The sequence below is a fragment of the Heptranchias perlo genome, chromosome 11 (genome assembly GCF_035084215.1).
Source record: "Heptranchias perlo isolate sHepPer1 chromosome 11, sHepPer1.hap1, whole genome shotgun sequence".
Lineage (NCBI taxonomy): Eukaryota > Metazoa > Chordata > Chondrichthyes > Hexanchiformes > Hexanchidae > Heptranchias > Heptranchias perlo.
The window spans coordinates 13,979,166-13,990,958 of record NC_090335.1 but is presented as its reverse complement, the minus strand read 5'-3'; positions in this window follow the sequence as shown (position 1 = coordinate 13,990,958).

Sequence of the window (11,793 nt, the reverse complement as noted above, 5' to 3'; positions counted from 1 at the left end):
AAATCTGTGTCCTTTGGTTCTTGACCCTTCCGCCAATGGGAACAGTTTCTCTTTATTTACTTTATCTGAACCGTTCATGATTTTAAACGCTTCTATCAAAATCTCCTCTCAACCTTCTCTGCTCTAAGGAGAACAATCCTAGCTTCTCCAGTCTATCCCATATAACCGAAGTCCCTCATCCCTGGAATCATTCTAGTAAATCTTTTCTGTGCCCTCTCTAAGGCCTTCACATCTTTCCTAAGGTGTGGTGCCCAGAATTGGACTCAATACTCCAGATGTGTTTTAAAAAGGTTCATCATGACTTCCTTGCTTTTCTACTCCATGCCTCTATTTATAAAGCCCAGTACCCCGAATGCTTTTTTAACAGCCTTCTCAACCTGTCCTGGCTCCTTCAAAGATTAGTGCACTAATACCCCCAGATCTCTCTGTTTCTGCTCCCCCTTTAGAATTGCACCATTTAATTCATATTGCCTCTGCTCTGCAATTTCCACCCTTACTTCCCTCAACAACCTGGGATGGGCATCCCATCCAGACCGGGTGACTTATCTACTTTAAGTAGAGCCGGCCTTTCTAGTACCTCCTCTTTATCAATTTTCACCCCATCCGGTATCTCAATTACCTCCCCTTTTACTGTGAATTTGGCAGCATCTTCTTTCTTGGTAAAGACAGATGCGAAGTACTCATTTAATACCTCGGCCATCCCCTCTGCCTCCATGAGTAGATCTCCTTTTTAGTCCCTAATCGGCCCCACCTCTCCTCTTACCCGTTTACTGTTTACATGCTTATAGAAGACTTTTGGATTCCCTTTTATGTTGACCGCCAGTCTATTCTCATAATGTCTCTTTGCCCCTCTTATTTTCTTTTTCATTTCTCCTCTGTGTGTTTTGTATTCAGCCTGGTTCTCACTTGCATCATCAATCTGACATCTGTCATACGCCCCATTTTTCTGCTTCATCTTACTCTCTATCTCTTTAGTCATCCAGGGAGCTCTGGCTTTGGTTGCCCGATCCTTCCCCTTGTGGAAATGTACCTGGACTGTACCTGAACCATCTGCTCTTTAAAGGCCGCCCATTATTCGATTACAGTTTTGCCTGCCAATCTTTGATTCCAATTTACCCGGGCCAGATCTGTTCTCAACCCAATGAAATCGGCCCTCCTCCAATTAAGTATTTTTACTCTAGATTGCTCCTTGTCCTTTTCCGTAATTAATCTAAACCTTATGATACTATGATCACGGTTCCCTAAATGTTCCCCTTTCGCCTCCAATATCCATTTTTGCATAGGCCCTTTAAATAGTGGACATCAGATCACATCACCCAGGTGCACAGTACGCCTGCTGTGCAGCTTGGAGATGCGAAACCCGGAAGTAAAATTAATTGCCTTCAATTGAGTTGCGATCGCAGATTCTGACACGCTCACTTTACTTCAGGGGTTCCCACTCGAGAATCTACCCAACCGTTGAGTTCCCGGCTCCAGGTAAAAATCTTCCCCCATGAGGTAGGTATTGAGACTGTTTGATATAAGGAACCGCAAAGTTGTATGAACACAATCACCTCCATATTTCCCTCCAAGTCACGCGCCATCCTGACTTGGACATGTATCGCCACCGTTCCTTCATTATCGCTGGTCAATACCCCAGAATTCCCCACCTAACGCCATTATCAAAGTACCATCACAACAAGGAGTGCAGGTTCAAGAAGGCCCACCACCACCTTCTCAGGGTGCCTAGGGTTGGTAATAAATGCGGACTTGCCAGTAACGGCCACATCCCAAGAGAAAATCTTTAAATAAACATTTTAGCCGTTTTTTACTACCAATGATTTATATTTACTGCTGAGAGATTCACATTGAATATTTGATCCACTGCATCTTAACTTGCCTTCAGTGGTAAGTTAAAACATCAATTCAGCAAGGAACAGTCGCTGAACAAACGGAATGAAGCCATTGACCCCTATAGGTCACTGCATAGAAAAACTTCTAATGGAGCGGATCGGAAAATGGGATTTTTGCCTAAAAAAACCAGGGAGCCTAAATGTTCGGAGCAGGAGGTGGCTAGGGTTGTGGTGGAGTCTATCTCCAATAGGATCACAATTTTTGGAACTGGAACAAATCCAGCAGGAGAGCGGCCTGGGAAGAGGTTGGGTGGCAGAAGAATGCAGTCTCCATGAATGAAAATTTGCTTTTTTTTTCATTTACTCTAGATTGTTCCTTGTCCTTTTCCATAATTAATCGAAACCTTATGATACTATGATCACGGTTCCCTAAATGTTCCCCTTTCTCCTCCAATATCCATTTTTGCATGGGCCCTTTTAATAGTGGGTGTGGGCGTCGCTGGTGAGGCCGGCATTCATTGCCCATTCCTAGTTACCTCTTGAGAAGGTGGTGGTGGGCCTTCTTCTTGAACTGCTGCAGGTTATCTTTTGTAACAATTTGATAGAACTTTGTAGAGATGACATTAGCCTGGAAATAGGGCTACGTACTGCCCGTTTCTCAGACGCTAAATGGCCTCCTAAGCCTCCAATATGGCGGGCAGGAAGTGTACCCTCATTAAGTGAACCGGCCCCATATTGGTAAAGGCCAAAAAACATCCAAGGCACACGCTTGAAACAGGTGCCTTGCATATACCCTTTGCATATGCAAGTACGGGGCCTAATGCCTGTTTGAGGCCCTCACTTCAAGACTGCTTCGTTCCGAGGCAGCTGGTGCCAGCTGCACCTCAGGAAAACCAGGTCTACATGTGGCCTAACTGGCAGTCCTTAAAGAGACCACTAAAGGCCGCAACTTATGAGGCAAGATTTCAAAGTATACTTACCTGAATGTGGAACCGGGGGGAGCAGCAGTGCCCCTCCCAATCCCACATTAAAAGAACGCAGGCTGCTCCCCCCCCCCCGCACCCCTCCGGATCACCACTGCTCCCCACCCCCACACTCCAATCGCCACAGCTCCGCCCCCCCAATCACCACTGCTCCCCCCCCACCCCCCCGGATCACCACTGCTCCCCCCACCAATCATTGCTCCTGCTTCCCCCCAACTACTGCTCCCCCCCCTGGCCACTCCCCCCACACTCCAATCGCCACAGCTCCCCCTCCCCGATCGCCACTGCTCCCCCTGCCGACTGCTCCCCCCCGACTACTGCTCCCCACCGATCGCCACTGCTCCCCCTGCCTACTGCTCCCCCCCGACCACTGCTCCCCCTGCCTACTGCTCCCCCCCCCGACTACTGCTTCCCCCCACCCCGATCGCCACTGCTCCCCCTGCCGACTGCTCCCCCCCGACTACTGCTCCCCCCCGACCACTGCTCCCCCCACCCCGATCGCCACTGCTCCCCCGGTCTACTGCTCCTCCCCTGGCCACTCCTCCCCCAACTCCGATCGCCACAGCTCCCCCCACCCCGATCGCCACTGCTCCCCCGGTCTACTGCTCCTCCCCCGGCCACTCCTTCCCCAACTCCGATCGCCACAGCTCCCCCCACCCCGATCACCACTGCTTCCCCGGTCTACTGCTCCCCCCCCGACTACTGCTCCCCCCCCACCCAATCGCCATCGCTCCCTCTGCCTACTTTCCCCCCAAATACTGCTCCCCTCCGATCGACACTGCTCCCCGCTAATTATTGCCGCTGCTACCTACCCCCCCCCCCCCCCGACTACTGCTCCCCCCTGACAACTGTTCCCCCCCCGACTACTGCTCACTGCCCCCCCCCCCCCGACCAGTGCTACCTCCCCCCCCCCCAACTATCACCACCTCTGACCCGGTCACCCTACCCCCACCCCCCCCACCTCCATCATTTACCTGCGTGCTGCTGGTGGTGTCCCAGCGGCCCGATCTTCAATCCCACTTGGCGAGCCAGCTGCCTGTTACTGTCCACAGCTCTCCGGCTCGATGAGAACACCGGGTGCACCTTGGGCCTCACCATTCAGGGGCAGGGGGTCGTTCTCTCAGCACCAATTTCTAGGCCATTGAACCTCAAGTCAGCCATATGACAATTATCTTGACCACATCCTGAAGCCTCTGCAGAAAATATTGAGTACCCCAAGGAGATGGCAAAAGTTCAGAGATCACTTCAGAGCCTAGAGAGCCACGCAGTTTCAGCAAATCACTACAAACATGGACTGCATCGGTTCAAGTAGAAGGCCCATCTCATCAGGGCAACTAGGGATGGTCAATAAATGCCAGCCTTGCCAGCGATGCCCCCATCCCAAGAATGAATATTATAAGAATGAATAAGTGAAAGAACAAAAAAAGGGCAGTCACACTGCTGGGAGTATACTATAGATCCCCAAACAGTCAGAGGGAGATAGAGGAGCAAATATGTAGGCAAATTTCTGAGAAGCGCATAAACAATAAGGCAGCAATAGGGGATTTCAACTACCCTAATATTAACTGGGATACAATCAGTGCAAACGGTATAGAGGACGCAGAATATTTAAATTGCATTCAGGAGAACTTTTTTAGCCAGTATGTGGCAAGCCCAACAAGAGCGGGGGTAGTTCTGGATTTTGTTTTAGGGAATGAAGCTGGGCAGGTAGAAGGAGTATCAGTGGGAGAGCATTTTGCTGGTAGTGATCATAATTCAGTTGAAATTAGCATAGTTATGGAAAAGGACAAAGATAGAACAGGAGTAAAAGTTCTAAATTGGGGAAAGGCCAATTTTACTAAGCTGAGAAGTGATTTAACAAAAGTAGACTGGGAACAGCTATTTGAAGGTAAATCAGTATCAGAGCAGTGGAAGGCAGTCAAGGGAAAGATTCAAGGGGTTCAGAGTAAACATGTTCCCACAACGAAAAAGGGTGGAACTGCCAAATCTAGAGCCCCCTGATGACAAGAAGCATACAGGGTAAGATAAGGCAAAAAAAGGAAGCTTATGTCAGACACAGAGAGCTCAATACTGCAGAAAGTGTAGAGGAGAGAGAAAGTGCAGGGGTGAAATTAAAAAGGAAATTAGGAAAGCAAAGAGAGGGCATGAAAAAATACTGGCAAGTAAAATTAAGGAAAACCCAAAAATGTTTTATAAATACATAAAGATCAAGAGGTTAACTAAGGAAAGAATAGGGCCTATTAGAGACCAAAAAGGTAACCTATGTGTGGAGGGGGAAGATGTGGGTATGGTTCTTAGTGAATACTTTGCGTCTGTCTTCACAAAAGAGGGAGACCATGCAGAGGATGATGTAGTTAAGGAGGAGGAGTGTGAAATATTGGATAGGTTAAACATAGTGAGAGAGGAAGTATTAAGGGGTTTAGCATCTTTGAATGTAGATAAGTCTCCAGGCTCGGATGAAATGTATCCCAGGCTGTTAAGAGAAGCAAGGGAGGAAATAGCAGAGGCTCTGACCATCATTTTCCAATCCTCCCTGGCTATAGGCATGGTGCTAGAGGATTGGAGGACTGCTAACATTGTGCCATTGTTTAAAAAGGGAGAAAGAGAGATAGACCGAGTAATTATAGGCCAATCAGTCTAACCTCGGTGATGGGCAAATTATTGGAATCAATTCTGACGGACAACATAAATTGTCATTTAGAAAGGCATGGGTTAATCAAGGACAATCAGTGTGGATTTGTTAAGGGAAGGTTGTGTCTCACTAACTTGATTGATATTTTTGAGCAGGTAACAAGGAAGGTCGATCAGGGTAACGCGTTTGATGTAGTGTACATGGATTTTAGCAAGGCTTTTGACAAGGTCCCACATGGCAGACCGGTCAAAAAAGTAAAAGCTCATGGGATCCAAGGGAAAGTGGCTAGTTGGATCCAAAATTGGCTCAGTGGCAGGAAGCAAAGGGTAATGGTCGATGGGTGTTTTTGGGACTAGAAGGCTGTTTCCAGTGGGATCCCACAAGGATCAGTACTAGGTCCCTTGCTTTTTGTGGTATATATTAATGATTAGGACTTGAATGTGGGAGGTTTGATCAAGAAGTTTGCAGATGATACAAAAATTGGCCGCGTGGTTGATAGTGAGGAGGAAAGCTGTAGAGTGCAGGAAGATATCAATGCACTGGTCAGGTGGCAAATGGAATTCAATCCGGAGAATTGTGAGGTAATGCATGTGGGGAAGGCAAACAGCGCAAGGGAGTACACAATAAATGGGAGGATACTGAGAGGTGTTGAGGAACAAAGGGAACTTGGAGTGCATGTCCACAGATCTCTGAAGGTAGCAGGACAGGTAGATAAGGTGGTTAAAAAGGCATAAGGGATACTTTCCTTTATTAGAGGAGGCATTGAATATAAGAGCAGGGAGGTTATGCTAGAACTGTATAAAACATTGGTTAGGCCACAGCTTGACTACTGCATAACGTTCTGCTCACCACATTACAGGAAAGATGTGATTACACTACAGAGGAGATTTACGAGGATGTTGCCAGGGCTGGAGAATTTTTGCTATGAGAAAAGATTGGATAGGCTGGGGTTGTTTTGTTTGGAACAAAGGAGGCTGAAGGGAGATTTAATTGAGGTATATAAAATTATGACAGGACTAGATAGAATAGATAGGGAGGATCTATTTCCCTTGGCAGAGGTGTCAGTGACCAGGGACCATAGATTTAAAATAATTGGTAGAAGGATTAGAGGGAAGCCCAGGAGAATTTTTTTCACCAGAGGGTGGTGGGGTCTGGAACTCACTGCCTGAAAGGGTGGGAGAGGCAGAAACCCTTTACTCATTTAAAAAGTACTTGGATGAGCACTTGAAGTGCTGTAACCTACAGGGCAATGGACCAAGTGCTGGAAAGTGGGATTAAGCTGGATAGCTCTTTTTCGGCAGGCACGGACACGATGGGTCGAATGGCCTCCGTCTGTGCTATAACTTTCTAAGATTCTATGATTAATAGAACGACTATTTCTCAACAGAAGCAACCTGCTGAAGTATGGAAACGATTACAGAGGAGAAAGATAGATCCATTGAAAATCATGCAAAGGAACTTGAAAATGGACCAATGGATTATGGAGCTGAACAATAAAATAAACCCATTATTAGCAAATATGATTGGTGACCTCTGTGACATTCTGAGTAGAAGGCAAAGTAAAAAATTGGCAGGGAAAACACAATGTTATTGAAATCACAGGAACATTACGTAAACATGACAAACACTGAGTCCTGAAGAGATGACTTCTTTGTAGATGGTTTATTTCATCATTAATTTAGAAAGCCTGTGATGTTAACTTTGAAAGGGTCACATATTTTATTGGAACAAAGCTCATATTTGGACGCAGTAACTAATCTTTAGAATTTTGGCGGAACTTTGACTTTTAAACTGCAAACGGTAAGTTGCAGTTTGCATTTTCAAGTCGGGAAATGGAATACTGTGTAATGACAATAAATGATTGAACTAACTGAGCAACCGGTGCAATTGAATCATGCACCTGCCCTGTGAGTCATTCCTGGTCGTGTACCAACACTCAGGGGTTGATTTTAACTCCGGGCATGATTCAGGCGGGTGCCTGCGTCACTCAGCGGAAAGCCCCAGTAAATATGGCGGTGGTGTGGGAAACAGACGGTAAGTGGTGCAGTGAGTTTAACTCTGCTACTGCCGTGTTACCACTGGTTGGGATGAGTTAAAATCGGTCCTTCAGTGTTAAGAGAGTTTGTGGAGTGGGAAGGGGAAGACTGCTGGTGGATTTTGAAGTAGCTCGAGCTTTTTGAACTGGATTTCTGGTTGAAGTACAAATGGGTGCTTTAATGTAGTGAGGCAAGTTGAAGATGCAAATTTGTCAAATTTAACAAAGAGTTTCTGGCAACATAAATGAGTTGAATTGTGTGACTAAGCTCCTGGGGGATAAAGATATTTCATCTTGTTCTTGTTGTTTATGAAATAGGTTTCAGGAATGCAGTTATTTATTTAGGAATGGATCCAATGAAAAAAAAAGCAAAAATAACATTTTTGCAGAAATATTTTTAGGTCAAGAAATCAAAGTGGTCAGGATGCATCTAGTTGGTGTGATTACGATGTAGAGACTTGTTTGAAGAGATACAGTCAAGTGTTATCCCAGACATCTAATATAGTCAGGATATGAGATGGAGTGTATTGATGGAGAATTTGACTGCCTGATTTCACAAGTCCTATTACATCTTCCTATATAATAAATATAGGATTGCCTGGGGCTTTGTCCATTAACATTGAATGTTTAAGATGTGTTGTGACTGCAGCATCTTCAGAAGTCAAATGCAGGAATTGCAAAGAACAACACAACAGTGGCCAATGTACAGTGGCCAAGAAGTGTATCTAAAGTACATGGGTGGGAGATTTGGGTTTTTTTTGCCACAGAAACCTGCGCAGAAAAATAGTGATGAAGAAAGAACAAGAGCAGCATTACAAGGGAACATCCTTGGAACAGGAAGAAAACTTAGTGAAGAAGAACTTAATTGGACCAGGTGGCTGTGGAAAATGTAATAATAGACAAAAGAAAGAAGAACTGGGAAATATCCCTTCCACGAGGGAGGTGGGAGGTTAAACCATTGCAAAAGTAAGGTAAATGTGGAGAATCCATATATGAGTTACGGAATAAAGAGGAGGAATTTGTACCTTTACAAGATAGGGTTGGCGGATAGTGAATTAGAGGATACTTATGATGCTGATGAGTAGTGACTGGAAATGAAATATCAGGATAAAAAGAGAAAGGTTATAGAGGAATATTGCAGTGCTGGAGAGAGAGGATGTCCTGGAGGGATCAAGGACAGAATCTGTTTGGTTAGAGTTAAGAAATAAAAGAGGTGCCATTACACTACTGGGTGTATTCCATAGGTCACCAACTAGTGGGAAGGATATAGAAGAGCAAATTTGCAGGGAAATTACAGAGAGATGCAAAAGCTATAGAGCAGTGATAACTGGGGACTTCAACTATCCTAATATAGACTGGGATAACAATAATAATATAAGGGGCACAGAGGAGGAGGAAATTTTGAAATTTGTTCAGGATAACTTTCTTAACCAGTACGTTTATGGCCCAATGAGGAAGGAGGCATTGCTGGACTTGGTTCTAGGGAATGAGGTGGGCCAAGTGGAGCAAGTGTCAGTGGGGGAGCATTTAGGGAGCAGCGATCACAGTATCATAACATTTAGAATAGCTATGGAAAAGGACACGGACCATTCTAAAGTAAAAATACTCAATTGGAGGAGGGCCAATTTCAATGGGATGAGAACAGATCTGGCCCAGGTAAATTGGAATCAAAGATTGGAAGGCAAAACTGTAATTGAACAGTGGGCGGCCTTTAAGGAGGAGATGGTTCGGGTACAGTGTAGGCACATTCCCACAAGGCAGAAAGGTAGGGCAACTAAAGCCAGAGCTCCCTGAATGACAAAAGAGATAGTGAGTAAGATGAAATGGAAAAAAGGGGCGTATGACAGATGACAGGTTGATAACACAAGTAAGAACCAGGCAGAATATAGAAAGTTCAGAGGGGAAGTGAAAAAGGAAACAAGAGGGGCAAAGAGAGAGTCTGAGAATAGACTGGCGGCGAACATAAAAGGGAATCCAAAAGTCTTCAATAGGCATGTAAACAGTAAACGGGTAGTAAGAGGAGGGGTGGGGCTGATTAGGGACCATAAAGGAGATCTACTCATGGAGGCAGAGGGGATGGCTGAGGTACTAAATGAGTACTTTACATCTGTCTTTACCAAGGAAGAACATGCTGCCAGAGTCTCAGTAAAGGAACATATACTTGAGATTAGTATGACCTTCCCTCCATCATAAGGTCAGAAATGGGGATGTTCGCTGACGATTGCACAGTGTTCAGTTCCATTTGCAACCCCTCAGATAGTGAAGCAGTCCGTGCCTGCATGCAGCAAGACCTGGACAACATCCAGGCTTGGGCTGATAAGTGGCAAGTAACATTTGCGCCAGACAAGTGCCAGGCAATGACCATCTCCAACAAGAGAGAATCTAACCACCTCCCCTTGACATTCAACGGCATTACGTTCGCCAAATCCCCCACCATCAACATCCTGGGGGTCACCATTGACCAGAAACTTAACTGGACCAGCCACATAAATACTACGGCTACAAGAGCAGGTCAGAGGCTGGGTATTCTGTGGTGAGTGACTCACCTCCTGATTCCCCAAAGCCTTTCCACCATCTACAAGGCACAAGTCAGGAGTGTGATGGAATACTCTCCACTTGCCTGGATGAGTGCAGCTCCAACAACACTCAAGAAGCTCGACACCATCCAGGACAAAGCAGCCCGCTTGATTGGCACCCCATCCACCACCCTAAACATGCACTCCCTCCACCACTGGCGCCATGTGGCTGCAGTGTGTACCATCTACAGGATGCACTGCAGCAACTCGCCAAGGCTTCTTTGACAGCATCTCTCAAACCCGCGACCTCTACCACCTAGAAGGGCAAGGGCAGCAGGCACATGGGAACAACACCACCTGCACGTTCCCCTCCAAGTCACACACCATCCCAACTTGGAAATATATCGCCGTTCCTTCATCGTCGCTGGGTCAAAATCCTGGAACTCCCTTCCTAAAAGCACTGTGGGAGAACCTTCACCACACGGACTGCAGCGGTTCAAGAAGGCGGCTCACCACCACCTTCTCAAGGGCAATTAGGGATGGGCAATAAATGCTGGCCTTGCCAGTGACGCCCACATCCCATGAACAAATATAAAAAAAAGATACTGGATGGGCTAAAAATTGATAACGAAGAGGTACTTGAAAGGCTAGGATGTTGACGGTGGGGGATTCGGCGATGGTAATCAGCCCAAGTTTGGATGTTGTCCAGGTCTTGCTGCATGCAGGCACGGACTGTTTCATTATCTGAGGGGTTGCGAATGGAACTGAACACTGTGCAACCATCAGCGAACATCCCCATTTCTGACCTTACGATGGATGGAAGCTCATTGATGAAGCTGAAGATGGTTGGGCCTAGGACACTGCCCTGAGGAACTCCTGCAGCAATGCCCTGGGGCTGAGATGATTGGCCTCCAACAACCACTATCATTTTCCTTTGTGCTAGGTATGACTCCAGCCACTGGAGAGTTTTCCCCCTGATTTCCATTGACTTCAACTTTACTAGGGCTGCTTGATGCCACACTCGGTCAAATGCTGCCTTGATGTCAAGGGCAGTCACTCACCTCACCTCTGGAATTCAGCTCTCTTGTCCATGTTTGGACTAAGGCTGCAATGAGGTTTGGAGCCGAGTGGTCCTGGCGGAACCCAAACTGAGCATCGGTGAGCAGATTATTGGTGAGTAAGTGCCGCTTGATAGCACTGTCGACGACACCTTCCATCACTTTGCTGACGATTGAGAGTAGACTGATGGGACAGTAATTGGTCGGATTGGATTTGTCCTGCTTTTTGTGGACAGGATATACCTGGGCAATTTTCCACATTGTCGGGTAGATGCAGGAGTAGGCCATTCGGCCCTTTGAGCCTGCTCTGCCATTCAATATGATCATGGCTGATCCTCCATCACAATACCATATTCCCGCTCTCTCCCCATACCCCTTGATGCCTTTTAGAATCATAGAAAAGACATAGAAAAGGCACAGTACAGAAGGGGGCCATTCGGCCCTTTGAGTCCGTGCCGGCTCGAAGAACAACCAGGTGCCCATTCTAATCCCACCTTCCAGCACCCGGTCCGTAGCCCTGCAGCTTACATCACTTTAGGTGCAGTTCCAGGTACTTTTTAAAAGAGTTGAGGGTCCCTGCCTCTACCACCAATTCGGGCAGCGAATTCCATACACCCACCACCCTCTGGGTAAAAAAGTTTTTCCTCATGTCCCCTCTAATCCTTCCGCCAATCAGCTTAAATCTATGTCCTCTAGTTCTTGAACTCTCCACCAGGGGAAACTGGTACTTCCTGTTT